The sequence below is a fragment of the Alligator mississippiensis genome, chromosome 11 (assembly GCF_030867095.1).
Source record: "Alligator mississippiensis isolate rAllMis1 chromosome 11, rAllMis1, whole genome shotgun sequence".
NCBI classification, from domain to species: Eukaryota; Metazoa; Chordata; order Crocodylia; family Alligatoridae; genus Alligator; species Alligator mississippiensis.
In genome coordinates, this window is record NC_081834.1 from 24140365 (window position 1) to 24158800 (window position 18436).

Below are 18436 nucleotides of genomic sequence, written 5' to 3' on the forward strand. Positions count from 1 at the left end.
GAGGGGCACAGCCAGAAGGGCCCAGTGAGCCCGTAGCACCAGAGGGGCACAAGTACAGGGTCAGGGTGAGCCCATAGCTCTGCAGAGGTGGATCCAGAGGGGCACAGCACCCCTAATGTCAGAGGGGCGCAGCTAAGGGGGTGCAGAGTCAGGTGCCTGGGAGAGAGGCACAGAGACAGACATCTGAGAGAATGACACAGAAAGCTAGTCACTAGAGAACTTGATGCCTGCGTGTTGCAGAGAGTCAGGAGCCAAAGGACGCAACGCCAGGGGTGTATAGAGTTGACAATGGTAGTAACACCTGTGAGGCATGGGACACATGTAGGGAAGGCCAGAGTGTGTATGCACTGCCTGGAATAGCTGGGCACACAAAGGGAAACCTCCTACCTAATGAACAACTTAATTATTTACTAACAAGTTGTGGCAGGAAAGATAGGTGGACGGACTGCCTAAGACAGGTGGGTAGGCTGCTGCAGAGGTCCACTTCATGGCAGCCCCCTGTTACACATGGGTTTAATGGTGCAGTTCTTGAGGGATTCTTTTTCCAGGTGGGCCATAAAAAGGTTGGCATATTATGGGGCCATTTTGGTGCCCATAACTGTGCCTATGGTCTGGAGGAAATGCTGGTTGTTGAAATTGAAGTTGTTGTGTGTGAGGATGAAGTGTATAAGTTCAGTAATATCTTGAGGTTTGTACTCTGAGTTGTAATTTTACTCTTGTAGATGTGAGTCATGCTTGGATGCCATCCTAGTGTGGGATGTTGGTATATAAGCTGGTGACATATCCTCCTAGCCAGTATGAATGTCACCAGCTTGTATACTAACATCCCACACCAGGATGGCATCCAAGCTCACCCTGCATATAGCCTCCCACACACCATTAGTTATGATATATACCCTCCTTCTCTGGAACCTATACGGAATATCCTCAAACAAGTGCAACCCATATTAGAAGAAGACCCAATTCTTAAAGAGATCTTCCCAGAACTACCCATCCTAACCTTCAAACAAGCACCAAAACTTGTTAACCTCATCACCAGAAGCCAATTTCTTATGATCCAAACCACACCAAATGGATTTGGACCATGCCAGGACAAGAAATGTAAAGCTTGCCAACACATCTCTACCACTCCCACAACAACTACACCCCACAACAGAACCATAAACATTCCTGGATCTTGTACTACACTTATGGAGGTGCAGGTGTATCTCATCCAGTGCACCAAATGCCCTGATGGAAAATATGTAGGAGAAACCAAACAACTGTGTACCAGAATGAATGCACACCAAAAATATCCAACTCCATGCGGGGACACACTTCTCACAAGACAATCTCTTACTCTCCAATCCCTCAGTTTTAATCCTCAAAGGGAATTTACAAAACACCTTTTGTAGATGTGCCTAGAAACTTCACTTCATAAATATACTGGATACAAAAAATCATGGACTTACTATAGATATTGGATTTATGACATTAAACCCTGCCTGACATTTGATACCCCAGGTAACCTGCCTCCAGCTGGCCACTTGAATTCCTTCACAGATTTCCCTTCCTTCTTCTCCCCTTCCATCTACCCATTGTCTTCCAAACTTCCACTCATTTGCATTTTCACAGATCTGCATGTTGTAAATTATCTTCTTTCCTACCTTATAACACCAGCAGTCTCCCAATGCCTGATGAAGTGTGTTTGTGCCCAAAAGCTTGCAAAGAATTTTTTTCCAACTATTTAGCTAGCCTAATAAAGAATATCACATCTTCCCAAAGAATCTTGCCTGCCTTATTCCCCCAAACTTACTTACCTACAAGCATGTAGGGGGGAAATATCCCCTTACAGGTGTTTCATCTATTGTATTAATAGTAACAACTTTTAAAGAAAAAGGTTATCACATTTTTATGTGTTTCATTCTAATACTTTTCCCTAGGTTCAGTAAGAGTAGGATTTTTCCCCCACCCCCATATTACAAGAGGTTCCATTAAAAATTTAAGTTTTCATAATGCCAGATTCCTGCATTAAATGCATAGTGCACCTGTATTATAAATAAAGTTACAGATCTCCAACTATGACCAAGAAGGAAAACATAACATTTTGGGCACAGACAATAGTGTAGCTCCTCATTGTCATTGAGAATGGTTTGCAGGAAATGTTCTAAGTTAGATCAACCCCCCCGACCAAACAGAAGTTCACTGCTGGTTCCAGGGCGGAGGGGAATCTAGCTCTTGGCTGCCTGTCTGAAGCCAGTTTCCCCTAGCACTGGCCCCTCCTGCTAGCCAGCTGGCACTGTTTTCAGAATGAGAGGACAGGGGGAAGGGAGGAAAGGGAGATTGTTCTAAGGTTCCCTAGACAACATTGGAGGGTGGAGTGGGTGAATCGGAGACCCCACAACTCAAAGGGCTGCAATACACTCACCCCACCCTCCAGTGGGGCTAAAAATACCCCAGACCGAACTCCTTCTGGTCCCTTTCCCCACTCCTTTTCTGAAAACATTGACAAACTGAATGATAGTGCAGCAGAAGTTAGAGAAGATGTTATGTTTTGAAATTTCCTCATCTGACCTCTCATGCAATGAAGGTTCAGATTTTCACCTGACTGGACATTTTTAAAGTGGTCTGCAGCCATGCACTTGGGTTTGGTTACAGATATAGACTGCTTTTTGTAGCCAAATCAGCTGAAAATTGTTACTTCTTTCTGCACCCTTTTGAAAGGAAACTTCCTGTACTTACAAATTTCCTTGCACAAGCACATTTCCTTGTGATAATTATTACCTTGCAAATATTATTATGGCTGTCACTTACAAATGTTGGGTAAAACCTCCTATCTAGGTTCTAGTCCTGTAAAAACTTATACAACTACTTAATATTATGACTCGACACAATGTCTTTACATTGATTCAATTCACTGTCATCCTGTGTCTAAGCACTATAATAGCACTTACTGAAGCAACTACCCTGGGGCTAAATACAGACATTCAAAAAACCCAAGACAGAATTGATCCAATCTACACAGGTTTCTCTAAGCTGCATAGGTTGGGTTGGGATCCCAAAGAACACATTTTCTCTTTGGTTTTGGCGGGGGGGGGGGGGGGGGGGGGGGGGCAGGCAGATGTCTGCACTGGCTGAGGCCAGAAATGTAGGGGCACTCCTGCACACCTCACAATGTGCCGGAGATTACTAAGGGCAGCCAAGCACAGCCCATCCCTGATTGGCTGGCAGCACACCCTCCTAAATCCTTGTTGTCAGCTACAAGGAGTGGGGAGCCAGCGCAGAATGTCTCCCCAGGCCCACTCCCCCCACCAGCAGCCAGCTGCCAGCAGTGGGGGTGGGAGGAGGAAGAAGAGAAAGCGGAGGCCCTCACCAGATCTAGTCCTTCTAAACCCAGCCAAAATAGTTGCGGGGGGGGGAGCATGGCAGGGACTCTCTTCCCCACACCCCATATCCAACTGTCTGCCAGCTGCAGGAGTCACGGCTAGGAGCCACATGCCTGTCCACTGCTCGGGGAACTGGGGATGGGGCGGAAGTGGGGGAGCAGTCACCTCAGAATGTTAAGGGTACAAGACTGGGCTCACAGGGCGCCTATACATGTGCAGGGAGGCTGCTTAGATGTGCTGTAATTACACCATGTCTGCTGGAGCGTGGTAATTACCACGCTCCAGCAGACTCCAGCTTCATGTGTATCAGCATCCCCACGCTTACAAATGGTGGCAGGGACACTTTAACTAAGGCTCGTTCAATGAGCTTTAGTTATAGCATCCCTGTCACGATTTTTCAGTGTGGGGACACTGATACATGTGATGCTCCGGGAGCTTTAGTTAGAGCAGCTCTAGGAGGCACTCTAATTAAAGTGCCCCCGCCCCCACCTCCCAAGGCATGTATATAAATGTCCACAGGTGTTCTGCGGTGAAACCTTGGTTGCAATGAAATCAACAGAGCATTGCTAAAGAACTGATTCATGGCTGAGGCATTAGTGGTAAGCAATCTTAGTGGTAAATGGAAGCCATATCAGTGTTAAAAATATTGTTTAGGACACTGGAAAGCATTTTGAACTAATTACTTCATATTCATACTGTTATTCCAGATGGCTTTCCTAGCCAGACCATTTTACCTATTCCAAATGGAGAATTAATGAACACAGGTGATTAACCTCTCTGCAAACAATAAACACAAATATTCTAGTGTTTTATCAGCATGAAATGAAGTTCTTTTCCCATTTCTATGATGTATCAAGTAAGGCCAGACAACAGCTTTTGTCTTGAGCTAACTTTTAGGCACTACTTACCTGTTCAAATTGATCAGAAGGGTTATCTCCTTGTAAGTGGGGACAGAGTTTCCTTGACCAAGTATCTTTTCTCTATGGCACTTAGAGAAGAGATTATTATAGTTTTTAGAATAATCTCCAGGTGGACTGATTATCTATTCATCTCAGTCTAGGATTGACTCCTAAACTGGAATCATAGAGTTTGAATAAACTTCAAGGCTCACCCAGCCCAGGCATGTCAAAATATGGCTTGAAGGGTCCAGGAAGGGCTGGACATTTAAGGATGCCACCAATGTACAGAGCCTGGAACTGCATGTTGGTGGTACAGGGCTGAATGATGGTTGTGTTAACCCCTGTGACTCCCTGACAACATTCATCTCACTGCTGCTTGCTTGCCACTACTGATCTTACCTAATCTACATAGATATGGAATTTACTGTTTTCAAAACATCCCAGGTAGATACCTATCCAGGCTCTTCAAATCTCCAAAGGATACTCCACAACTTCTCTAGGCAGTCTGTTCCATTCTCCTACTGCTCACAGTTGAGAAGTATTTCCAGATATTTGACATAACTTTGCTTTGCTGAAGTTTAAGTCTGCTACCATGTGTTCTCCCTTCTGTGTCAAAGGAGAACAAGTTTTCTTCATCTTTATGAAATATAATATATCTGAAAACTGCTATCACATCCCTTCTTATTTTCCTCCCCCCACAAACAAAACATATCTACATATCAACCTCCTTCTGCTTATCTGGCTTATACTGTGGCTTATTTTACTTCCTTCATACTTGCTTCTGGGACCTCTCCATTTTCTTTATACCTATCCAACACTACATGCAATACTTCAGATGAGACTAACCAGTACCATTCTGCTCAATGCAATTATTTTCTGTCTTGTGTCCAATTCTTTGTTAATGAAGTCCTGCATTATTTGTCTTTTTGCTGCATTTTGTTGGAAAGCTTTTAACCCCAAGGAAGATAACAGATTTTAAAGTATTTGCTTCCCATCACATTGTTAGAAACAAAGAGTTAGGGGGTTAATGTTAGGGATGAGGGCATAGGCAGTCTGGTCTAATGCCAAGGAAAAGCAGAATCTGGGCCTGGGTCAAAGAGCAGGAAGCCATGTACTAGGGCTGTGCAAAGCTTCGGGTGGCGATTTGATCTGGAGGAGATTTGGCCCAATTCAGTGGCTGACTCCCCGAATCTGAATCAAATCAGGGGACCAATTAAAAGGCCCAAATCAATTCCAAAGATTTGGAGAGCTTTGAAAACCTTCGGAGAGCGTTGACGATTTGGACAGTGTCCGGTGGCTGCAGCAGGGAGCTGCAGCCAGACTCCAAGCTGATAAGTAGGGGAGTGGGGGAGGGAGCCACAGGGGGACCCCTACCAGCCCCCGCCCGCTGCCCCGCCCACCCCAGCTCCCAGACCTTTAAAGAAAAGCCCCCCTGCCCACTCCCCCAGCCCCCTCCGTGACTGCCCTGCCCACCCCAGGTCCCAACCCTTTAAAGAAAAGGGTGCTCACCGGGTGCTGCCAGGCAGGGGGTAATCCCTGCCATCCCCCCACTACCCCACACTGCATGAGGGGCTCTGCACAAGCCCCCCAACCCTCCACTCCGCCAGCCCCCCAGGCTGCCCCGCTCGCCGCAGCTCCAGCCCTTTAAGAAAAAAAAAAAAAAATGAAGAAAAGCCCCGGGACTCTCTGGCTCCTGCAGCAACCTGGGCACTTTGGGGGGCTCATGCAGAGCCCCCCATGAAGCATGGGGCAGTGGGGGAGCAGCAGGGATTGCCCCCCGGTGGGAGGAGCAGTCAGTCTGGGGGGTTTTCTGTTTTTTTTTTCTTAAAGGGCTGGAGCTGGGGCAGGCGGGACAACCATGAAGGGACGCAGGGGGAGTAGGAGGGTTGGGCGCCTCATGGAGAGCCCCCCCCATGCAGCATGGGGCAGTGGAGGGCCGCAGGGATCACCCCCCCCCACCCAGCAGCACCCAGTGAGTCGGGGCTTTTTTTTCCCCAAGTGCTGGGAGCTGGGGTGGGTAGGGCAGCCATTGCTGGGCTGTGGGGGATGGGCCTGGTTGATTTGGAGATTCGGCAGCAGCTGAGACTCTGAATGAGATTCAGCCAAATTGATTCGGTACAGTGATTCAAATCACCAAATCAAATCACTGTCCCCTGAATCAGCCAAATCCAAAGCCGAAGCAAATACTAGCCGTTTCTCACAAGCCAACCATATACCAAAGCCAAAGTGAGATCCAGAAACAGAGTCTACAATACAATCCAGGGGATCCAGGGGGCAATCCACAGAAGTCCAAAACAGAGCCAAACCAGGGCCATGAGCCAGAAAAACAGAACCACTGGGAAATCCAAAACTGAAGTTCAGAAATAAGCTGAAAAACAGAGTTAGGAACCAGAAGGGTTGCCACAGCAGAACTGTTGACTGGCTTGCACACCCAGGGCTCCAGGTGGTGCTAAATGGGTAGGCAGTGCTCCCAGCACCTAATCAGGATGCTTGATGCTCCTAAACTGGAATGAAGTTCATTAGCTGGGGCTTGCTGCAGATGTGGCTGTCTACAGCAAGGTGTGGCTTGCCTGCTCAGAGTACCTGACAGCAATGGCTCCAGACTGGTCTGCCTGATCAGCAGGGATCCTGGCTCTCCCCTAATAAAAAAAAAATGGCAAATTCTCTGATAATCCCCCTGAAATCCATGATTAAAATTAAAGGCCCCCACAACCCCCTAACACACCTGTGAAGCACTCCCCCCACAACAGCCTCCCAGCCCCACACATGTGTGAGGGGAAGGGGCTGGGCGGGGGAAAGGGAAGAGGAGTGTGCTTCTGTGCCTGCTCCCAGGAGTAGGGCCGGGGGGGCGAGGGCAGTGATTCCCCTCTGCATGCTTCACACATGCTGCCTGACTGGAGGGAAGGGGGGGGGGGGCTCACATCTGGCAGCCACCACCACCCCATGCTGCTGTTTTTGTGCTGTTTGTCTGCAGAGCTGTATGTATAACCGGCCAAGGCAAAGTAGTGTGGGGCGCAGCAGTGGCAGCAGTGCAAGGCAATGGCGGCCACCATGTGTGAACCCCTTCTCCCTCCTGTCCGGCCAGGCAGCATGTGTGTGGGCCACTGAGGGGCACCTCTGCCCTTGTCCTCCCAGCCCTGCTTCTGGGAGTGGGCACAGAGACACACGTCCCTTTCCTACTCCCCCATTTTGGATCTGGCTCAGCACCCAGCCAGCTTCCCCCCCAGCCCTGCCCTGCAACCCCAATACCCACTTACTTTAGGCTCCAGGAACAAACAATGAGCCTGATCCAAGCCTTGGATGAGTGAGAGCCCCAGGCCCCACCCTTCCCCCTGTCCCTCCCCCTCCGGACAGGGTTGGGGGTTTCTCTGCCATTTTTGCAATTAGCTCTTGCAGGCTGGAACTCTGCCCACCTGCAGATCTCTCCGCAAAACCAGGAAATCCATGGGTTTCTCTACAAAAAGGTAAAATCCATTTTTTCTCTAATAAAAATGGGAAATCTGTGTTTTTTTCTGTTTTTCCATGGGAAACGGAAAACCCAGATCCCTGACAGTTAAATTCCTTGTACTTAATATTTAACATGCTATTTATATTTCCTAGTATAATACCTTATCTTCATTACTGATATCATTGCTCTATAATATTATATCTGCAGCTTGTGCACAGTGCCTAGAGGTGAGTGACTCAGTAAAAATAAATGCTTGCTGGATTTCCAACCAATCACCTTGCACTTCACTTACGAAGAAATGACAGGAATGAGACGAAATGTCTCTTGTGTGTGCCTTGATGCATCAACTGGACAAACTCATGCCATAGTGATCTATCCAGGAGCAAACAATCTGATGAACCAGAACACTGTTAGTTTGATTGGGAAGCAAAGCAGTATTAGACAGACAAACACTAAGGCATTTATGTGGATAATTCTAAACTAGTGACAGATGCTGCCAAGGTGGGTTTAGAAGGAGGATGAGAGTATGGGACCAATTTATAATGATTAGAAAAAGGAGTCATAGGAATGAAAATAAAGTTCACTTTCATTTGGCTGGCTCCTGAGCCCCAGTGAGATAATGCATGATGTTCTGGATCAGGGGTGGCTGGCCAGGCTATTCTATCCAGCACATGGGGACCCTAAAAAATTTAGAAAATATTTATCTGCTCCTGGCTGCCTGTCAAAGATGACTGGAACCAGGGGCAGTAGGGCCCAGGGGGAACTGTCAGCAAGATGCAGCAACCCAGCCTCGCCTCACCCCCAGCCATTTCCCTGCCTTCCTGCCCCTGCAATGCTCCAGTACCATGTGGCTCCCGGCTGCATTGCCAGACCGTGGGAGCACGGGGCCCACATCAGTAAGTGTGTGTGTGTGTGTGTGTGTGTGTGTGTGTGTGTGTGTAGGGAGGGATTGTGCATGTCTGTGTGTAGAGAGGGACTGTGTGGGACTGTGTGTGGGTGTGTGCATGTGTGTATAAGGAGGGACTTTGCACATGTGTGTGTGCATGCATAGGGAGGGACTATGTGTGTGTCTGTGTGCGTGTGTAGGGAGGGACTGTGTGTATGTCTGTAGGGACAGACTGCATGTGTGTGTGTAGGGAGGGGTGGGGTGTGTGTGTGTGTTCATAGGGCGAGTCCCACATGCACCCACACCCCCCTCACACTGCCATACACACAGACCCCCACACCTCCTTACACACCCCAGACACCCTTCCCCCACACACATCCCCCGCAAACCCCATACCCACCCACACTCCATATATCGACCCTCCACATGCTCCCTCACCCCCACACCTATCCACCCCCACAGACACACTCACACTCACCCCCACATGCACCCCACAAACCTATACCCATCCACCCAGAATATACAAAAGTAAGATTTCATTTTAAGCTATGTACAATCACCTCTGTGTACACTACACAAACATGTATAAACCATGTAAACCAGGACAAAAATATTTTTTGAAATCAAATTAATGTTGTAGATGTTTGATTTTTAGAATATCATTTGGTGGTTTTCTGGTTCCAAGATGGCAAAACCCCTTGCTGAAAGGAGTACTTCCCGGGGCAAGGAGAGGGACTTCTGGTGGCAAAGGTCAGTGGTTGGGGGGAGGACTTCCAAGGGGCAGGGCACCTGTCAGGGGGCAGACCTACCCATGTGGTCCTCCACCCGAAATAATTGCCTGCCCTTGTTCTGGACTGTTCCAAGTGCACATTTCACAGACTGGATTAAGACTTCAAGGGCTTAGTCTTGGATGTGCTGCTTACATGAGGAATACAGAATCAGATCTTCAATGTTTGGATCAATGCATGGCTCTTCCCTCAAAAATGACTGAAAATGGCATTCTGGTGTTCCTCTTACTTGGGTCTCACTAACTGCTGTATCAATTAATCCAGTCTTTAAGTAATCTTTTTTCTCCAAATGCCATCCTTAAAACTTTTCCTAGGCTCTGAGAGACAAACTTAGTCCTTCTAATTTAATTCATTATCAATAACAGACGTTTTACAGGACAAACTGTTTGCAGCTATATCTGTGTAACCCAGTACCTTGAAATTATACTTGCACTGACATCTGTGTAACCTTGCTGAAGACTAATGGAGATGCATAGGTGTCAACTAAGGCATACTTTGAAGATAAGGTGGCTACTCAAGTATAACTAAGAGGTTAATTTGTCCTGTAATATTTTGGGAAAGCACCAAGTTTGACTGTCAAAATACAAGGTGAGGGTGCAGGCCCAGTAGTTTGAACAGACAACTGTAGAGACAATACATGGCTACTTTTGTTTGCTCACTTTTAAAGGCATTGTAGTTTGGATATGCAGACCTGTTCAGACCTAGTTTTGTTTTTCAGCCAGGGTTAGAGCTTTAGCTAAATAGTTTAACAAAGGCACCTGGTAGTGAGTGAATAGTTCTTACTAGAGTAAGTGTGAGTATACAGATCAAAGGGTCTGCACTGGTTTTCAGGGGAAACCTGAAAACCAAGACTTAACAATGACATGAAGTGGTCAACTTTTCTCTACAAAAGCTGAAATAATTTGTTTCTAAGCAGGTAAAACGTCTCAAGCATATCTCAAATATCTTAATATATATGTATGTTTTTACTTGGCTAAGTGAACACAGAACCAGAAAGATATTTTAAAGGGAAGGAACCCAGCATTTTCATAGCTTTCATTTCTCCTAGGGTTACCATATGTCTGGGTTTTCCTGGATACGTCCTCTTTTTTGGCCCCATCCTTTTGTCCATGCAGGTTTTTAAAATATGAGCAAATGTCTGGGTTTTGCTTTGTCTCCACTTTTCCTGGGCACAAACAGCTTGGAGGCTTGGGGATGGGCACAGCAGGTAAAGTGATTGGCTGCTGGAGGTCATGTGCTCTGCATGTGGGCCCTAGCAAGTGCGTGCGTGCGTGCGTGCGTGCGTGCGTGCGTGCGTGCGTGCGTGCGTGCGTGCGGCAGCTGCACAGGCAGCAGAGCTGAGGGACAGGAGGCTCTGAGTTGGGAGTGAGGGGCACCAGCAGGGCTGGGGGGTCAGGGGGTTGTGGGTCAGGAGTGAGGGATACCAGCAGCACTGAGGGGGCATGGGCATAGGAGTGAGGGGCAGAGGCAGGGCACAGGCATATCACTGCTCCCACCCCAATCATATACCCCCTTCCCCTCTCCCCCTGTCCCGCCAGCTCCCCCGCACTGGCTCCCTGCCCCCTCCCACCCCCGCCAGCTCCCCACCCCCTTCCACCCCACAGGTGTCCTCTTTTTTGATCCAGGAAATACGGTAACCCTATTTTTACTACTCAGTGAAATGATGGTCTAAAAACTGCCATATACTCTGGTGGTCAGTGATGAGAGACTGTGAGAAAACTCTGTACTCTCAACATTTAAATATAACGTTCACAAGAAATAGAGGTGCAGTGATCACCTCAGGTAGGACATCACGTATAAGCAGGGAGCCCACAAGGAATTGGAAAAGGGAGTGACCAGCAAAGAAAGAATAAGATAGTATAGGGAGAAAGCAAGGATTGCCAGAAGTTAATGTGAGTTTGGCTTTTTTCCAAAGGAACTTAAAACAAATAGCAAAATACCTGCTAGCCCAGTATAAAAGAACAAAATAAAAAGTGGGGCTGCTATTCAATGAGGCTGGGGTAGAGAGTAAAAAGAATCTAAGTGCAGCCTGAAAACAGATTCAATGCTTTGCCTCAGTTTCTACTACCAGTGCTGTAGAGTAGGGGTTGCCAACCAATGGTATTCATCAGTTGGAAACAACAGAAAAGGAAAAGACCACAATGATTGAAAAAAGCACAGGATGCTTATAAGGCACCTGTATGATGTGGCTATGAAAAAGTTTTGAAGTATTTCCAGTAGAGATACAGCAGTATAACAACATTATACAAGACGCCTGGACAATGTCATCTGGACTACTGAGTACAATTCCAGTCTTACATGTTTAAGATGAATTCGAAGCTGCAACAGGTGTTGAAGGCCTGAGTTCAATCAGGAGACTGAAGAGCCTTATGGATGGATATAAAAAAACTTGACTTGTTTAGCTTAGCAAAATGAAGTCTGAGGTGGACATAATAGCTCTCTCTATATACTTTGGGGGATAAACACTTCAGTGACAGAAGAGCTATTTAAGCTATAGGATAATGTTGGCACCAAGAACAAATGGGTTTAAATTGGCCATGAATAAATTTAGCCTGGAAATTAGAGGAATGTTTCTGATTATCGAGCAGCGAGGTACTTCAGTAGCAGGGACAAACAATTTACTAGTTTTAAGATGAACCTGCTCGGTTTATAAATAGGATAACATGACATAGTTCCTATGATATCTGTATTTTAGTTTTGAGACTACTTAGAGGTTTGTACTTATAACAAAAATTGAAGACAGCTCCGGTTGGCAACTAAAAGCATCCCCACACAATATGTACAACAGAAGAATAAAACTACTTTGAGTGCAATGACATTGCAAGAACTATTTTTCAGTCTAAACCATCCCAGAGAAAGTATGCACATTTACTATTAAAATAAACAAATTAGAATGCCACTGCCACTCTCTCCTATCTGCATTTCAGTATCACTTTAAATGTTTGCACATGAAAAACGCAGAAGGAATTGTTAGCATTTTAAATAACTATTTTTAATAAAAAATATATTAGAGAAATACTGCAGGAATATATAAAGGCAGTCTAACTTGTCTCATTTAATACGGAATCTTATTCTCAAGTGTCTTGAAACTTGTGTTGTTGTTTATATCAGTATGGTTAAAAATGCTATCAGATCACAATAGTAACACTCACTTTGTACCAATAAAATCCATGGCAAATGTACTGAAGTCAATGGAGAATCAAGCCTTTTGTCTGTTCCCTGATTAAGAAAGGTGCTGAACAGCTGTAATTTCCAAAGCTGATAAGAGGTACAAATGATCAACACTTCTCAGGATCTGGCCTTTAAAGGTATTAATGAATTTAAATATTCTTTAGGAAGCTGTTTCATTGTAATTATTTTATCAGGTCAGTCTCTTAATTACATGCTTAGTCATTAATTTAACTGAAAATAATGCTTATGCTGAAATATTTTATATTTCTGAATCGTAGGGTGTATTATTTACACATTTGGGTCTGTTTCTCATTTTCCTGTTACGTTTATTAGCACGTTAGTTTCACGGGGAATTCCAGTAAAATGTAGAAGTGTAGTGGCAATACCATAGCAGAGACTCTTGCAAAACGGCCCTGCTGCTTCTTTTAATTGACCAGGTGACCTTACCACCTCCAAGAGGAAAGATTGTACTGACTTGTCTCCCAGATGTTAACTATCTCTTCTTTACAAATGCTTAAGATTTGAAACTCCTGTCATTCTCTAAATACCATAGAAAGGAATTAAAAAAAGGAGTTCCTAGCTAGTCCAAAAGGTTTTGTTATCATCTTTGTTTTCCACCTTTTGGAGACATTGTTAAGTATTTACTGTACTAATGGAAAACAGTAGTTTATCTAGGCATTGTCAGTTAGTTTTTAACTAGAAATGATATTTCTAAGCTTCCACTTGAGAATTTTTTTATGACGACTTTCGTCCTCTACTATAACAAAATAAGCATCTAATGTTCTTTCTGCATTCTGCACCTGTATTATTTTAGTCTTTCGACAGTGTGATTTAATGCAGATGGTAATAATTTTGTTGCTACAATTATACCTTAATTCCACACACTATGTGTGGGACGTGTGATCCTTTCATGCTTTCAGCAACTATTAAAAAAAATGCAAACTTTGGCTCCCCTAGTGAAAATATGACTCCATTGCAGGAGATTTCTAGCTACTGACATACAATACCTAATGCTGTATTTTCAAGCATAATATATGCTTATTAATAAAGAAATGAATTAAATATTTATTTAGGAGCAACCAATATTGGGTAATTCAATTTAAAGTATTTTAAATATCCTTCACAAAAGACACAGTATTAGACACTTAAAAACTAGTTGAGATTGTTACAGTAATAGTCTGGACCCCGAATGAACTCTAACAATAACATGTCATATAACATTAGTAAGAGACACTTTAGTGTTTTCAGGGGACACTATTTATTATTTATTAAACATTATATATCTCAGTGTTCAAAGATCCACATTTTTCTGCAAAAATATTGCTAAGTGAAATCTGTAAATGAATAAATGCACTCCAAATTTGAATGTACATATTTACGTGCATACATACATTTTTCTTTGCACCTCTGGCTTGCTAATATACTTCTAGAAAGCACCATTTATTCTTAACCTAAAATGAACCAGTTCACCCTTACTGTAATTGAATGCACCAAAGACTTTAATAGATAAGACCAGAGACCAATTTGTTTCAGCCCATTTTCATTCCAAAATCCGCAAGTTAACTACCTTTTGTTCACCATATTTGTCTATGAGAAGTTGTAATCACAACTCTTAATGACTGAAAAAATTACTGCATTGCAAAAAACCCCCAGCAAGCAGCTTCATTATTGAACCTAAAATACAGAACTGCAGCTCAGTTGCTAACAGTAACGGTTTCTGAAACACGAAGAGAAAACTCTTAGAAACTCAAGATTGTTATATGAAACCATGAAATCTTTATATGAACATATTAAGCATTTTTAAATCTATTCCTATTTTTTAGCTTTAGAATGTCACACATTTCAAATAATAAGTATGACATAAAAGCATAACAAAAGCTAAATCAAAAGCACAATAAAAAAGGAGGTCCTGTGTGTCGAGTCTATTGTAATTAAGACCAGAGATTCAATACCTATTGCTACCAGCCAGGTATCATAGCAACCTTGTGTCACTGAATACTGCTGGAAAACTGTTCAGCACCAGCAAGACTTTGCTTTAGGAAAATCTGCAGTGGCACTACAGATTGTCAACATCTGTGGGTGTTGCTATGGGCAGTATAACAAAGAAATCTATATATAAAATAGGTACAAAAGGGGAACTGACAGGAAGAATATAGAAAGCAAAATAGAAAATTCAAGTAGGTATGAATGAAGGATCATTTTGTCACAAATATAACTTCTGCATCACCATTCTAATACCCATCTATATGCACCAAGTTATGCTATATTAAAACAGCAACTAAATGCATACCAAACACTACCCTACTGCTTACTAAAACTGCACTTGTACCATTTATCATCAGTTTTAACATGAAGGTAAAACTAAGCCACTTTTAAGATAATATTTAAACTTCCACATATAGATGCTAGATAGTCTTGTATAAATGTGAAGAAAAGAAAAAAGCAGGTTACTATGAACAAGAACCCAATATTGATTTTTCTGCGGTGCAGTAAAGCATCTCCATTCTATTTGGCTGCTGTCAAAGCCACTCTTTAACAGCTGGAGTCAAATTGCACTATTTACAGCAAGAGCCCTTGTCAAGTGGACCATAAGTATTCTAACAATACACTATTCAAATGGCACTTTGCCACACAAATTGCTGACTTGATGAATACCCTATGTCAATGACTAAGGCCAATATAAAAGTTTCATTTTTATGAGAGGTTTTACATTCACACATTAAGTAAAGCTTTCTTTGAAGAACTATTAAGCTATATATTTCAGGCCTTTTGACATTGAAAATAATTAAAATCTGTTTAAATACATCAAGGGAATTTGACAACATTAATATGGATCTTGTGTTAACTACATTTGTCACACCCTTCTGTTATTGGTACTCCCACTGGCACGTGCAGTACAATAAAAGAATTAAAATGGCCAAAGCACCATGAAATCAAAGCATTCATCTTTTGTATCTCTGATTTACATGATGACAAATGTTTTGAAAGAAGAACCTTTGATGTTGTACTGATATTGAAAGAGGGTGGGGGTTTCCTCCTTTCAGCTTTTTTATTGTAAAAATAGTATTATAATAAAATAAACTGTAGTATTTAAAAAATTTTTAAATCTGTGCTGAATTCCTTATGCCATGTTTGAATGAATAGTTCGGGTGTATAAAATTGGGACTATTTAAAATAATAAAATGAACAGGTCTGGATTGCTGGTTTTCACTTTTCCTGATTCAATATTCCCATCTCCTGAAACTGAGAACTTCTCAAATATTTTACACTAAAAAGGTGACGGTAAAATGTGTAAGACACATATTGGCAGACAAAAATGAAAACAGAATACTTCTAATTCACTATTTACCAGGAGAAAGGGATGTGTTATTAAAATCAGTCATAGCCATTAGGTTGCTTTTAGACAATTTGTCAAACAAGCAATTTAACAATGATTGCATTCATGCTTGCTAACATTCTACTTCTATTTGGTATCTGGAGATTTTCATATTAAACTTAGATCTGCGGTCAGTTTTAAGAGAGAAACGTGGAAGGAAACACTAGATCCACTAAAGTAAGTGGCAAAGCTCCCATTGATCAGATTTTCATCAATAAAGCTTACTTTATGTTGCAATCTAAGAGTATTTCAAAACATTTTTAAATAAAATGACCTTACAGAATCCACATGGTGCTTTTCCCAACAAAAGCAAAGAATAACATTTAAAAATCTGAATTGAAAAAGGAAAAAATGTATTAATGATTACCTTATAGATAAATGGCTAGGTCATCCCCTCCTCTATTATAACCTAAAAGAGGGAGCTCTCATAAGAAAACATCCTCATAAAGACCTCACAAATTTCCCTAGGGCTCAGCAGTCTGCCTCACCACAGAGAATGATAATAGACCTGCTCCATTTCTATTAGATTTCAGGGATCCACAAAGTTAGGGACACAACAAGAGGTCCTGTTCCTATTCACTCCATCTGACCTCCTGGATTTGCACTATCAGAAGATCTCCTTGGTCATTTCTGCCGCCCTAGATATAACTATACAATGTCCAAAACTATACAGGTTTCCAGCCTCTCCCGTGCCAGATCTATTGAACATCCTCTGCAAGGTCTGGAGAAAGAATGGAGAAATGGTCTGTTTGTGCTGGAGGAATGATTTTCATGGGTAACAGATCCCCTTTATGTGCAAATCTCAGTGGATATGCACAAACAAGGTATCAGTTAATATACCTCAGTACATTTGGTGAACACAATACAAACAGAATCACAAAAAGAAAGAAAAAATATTTTGGCAGCCCTGGACAAGACACAGAAACTGCTCCCTCTCCGCCCCAATAATTCCCTTTTCAATAACATATTTACATTGGTACAACAGTAGAAATTATTGACCATCAAAAATTAAGTGCAATAAATGGAACAACTTATTACAAAAACTGAAATACTCAGAAAAAAGTTTGCTTATGAAACATATTACATCAGCACTGTTTTATTTCTACTCCACCAGCAAGGAATAATAAAGTTACTGAATTATACTTATAGCCATGCATAACTGACTAGTTAAAATTCTCATTTTATAATCAGATAAAAATCACTTCCCCTTTTGTTATGTCAGTTCTTCCTTTGATCAATTAGTTAAATTCACAGTTTTAAAGATAAAAAGTGTTAGGAATGTTATGTTTCTCTCTCAAGTCTCCTTTTCTCCATCTCACCCCCCACTATTTTTCTTATTTAAAGGTGCAGAAAGAAAACTCTTTTTGATAATTTAATAGTGTGATCAGATTCTGTGTCAACGGCCTACAAGTGCACCATCTGCCCTGCAAGATGCTCAGCAGGATTATGGTCTAATAAGACTTTTCAGCAAATGGCACCAAAAGGAACTTCAGACATTAGACTGAGGTCAGTCAAAGGCTAAAGATAAATACGATGAGTTTGCCAGGCAGCAGTTTAAACTCAAATGTATACTTAAAAGTATAGGTATATTAAATAAAAGGTCTAGAAAAAAAAATAAGACTAGGACCTTGGATCTTCGTGTCATTTCCCAGACAAAATTCCCCAATTTTGGACAAAACAGTTTTTCAGACATTAGAATGAATAAAGCCAGGGTGTTCAGCATAACTACAGAAAATATTCTGCTGTCTTTGTTTCCCAATATTATGAGTGCCTTATTTTATCCACTGCTGAACAACATAGTTTTGCTCTATGTTTACAGGTGAGGAATTAATGTTATGACTTTCTCTTGTTAAAAATGCCCAAAGCCCAATTAAACATGAAAAAACAGAGGCCTTGTATTTAGACATGTGACCGTCAAAAATGCCATGAATGCATGTTCATTGTAAACTCTGTGTTTGAAAGAGATATGCATGGTCATCTAAAAAATTAAATATATCCATTAACTGTAGTTTTTATATAATTGGAATTTAATGTCTAAATAGTTAATAAATGTATACAGAGGTATAAATAGATATGAATAAGGCACAAACAAGTAAGTATGTTACATGCTGAACTTTCAACCTTAACTCTGTATTTCCTGATGTCTGACTCCTTTCTCAAACTTAATAGTACACTAATACTCACTTTAGTATGGAGTTCCTTTTTCTTATCTCTTAAGAAAACCCTTGGAAATGTCTTTTCCTGCAGCTGGAACTATTTGGTTTCAAAGCTTCTGTGAATATCTATCCAATAAAAGCCACAATTCTGTCCAACTTAAAATCTTCCTTCTATTTATTTGTGAGTCAATTTAATAGCCCAGACCCTCTTTTTATATGAATAATGGCCTACAATTGGTTATACTGGTGCAAATGAAAAAATGGTCCTACACCCTCCTGTGAGGGAAAGAAGGCTCCAGCTAGAGATATCAGGGCTCATATCAAATTCTTCTCTATTGGGTTTCTAT

General features: G+C 42.4%; 1 protein-coding gene across 6 annotated transcripts in view; it reads right to left on the reverse strand.

Annotated features, from left to right (window-relative positions):
* WDR72 (WD repeat domain 72) overlaps positions 1 to 18436 on the reverse strand; it is a 284931-nt gene that overhangs the window by 150094 nt on the left and 116401 nt on the right. The gene's annotated exons all lie outside the window — the stretch shown is intronic.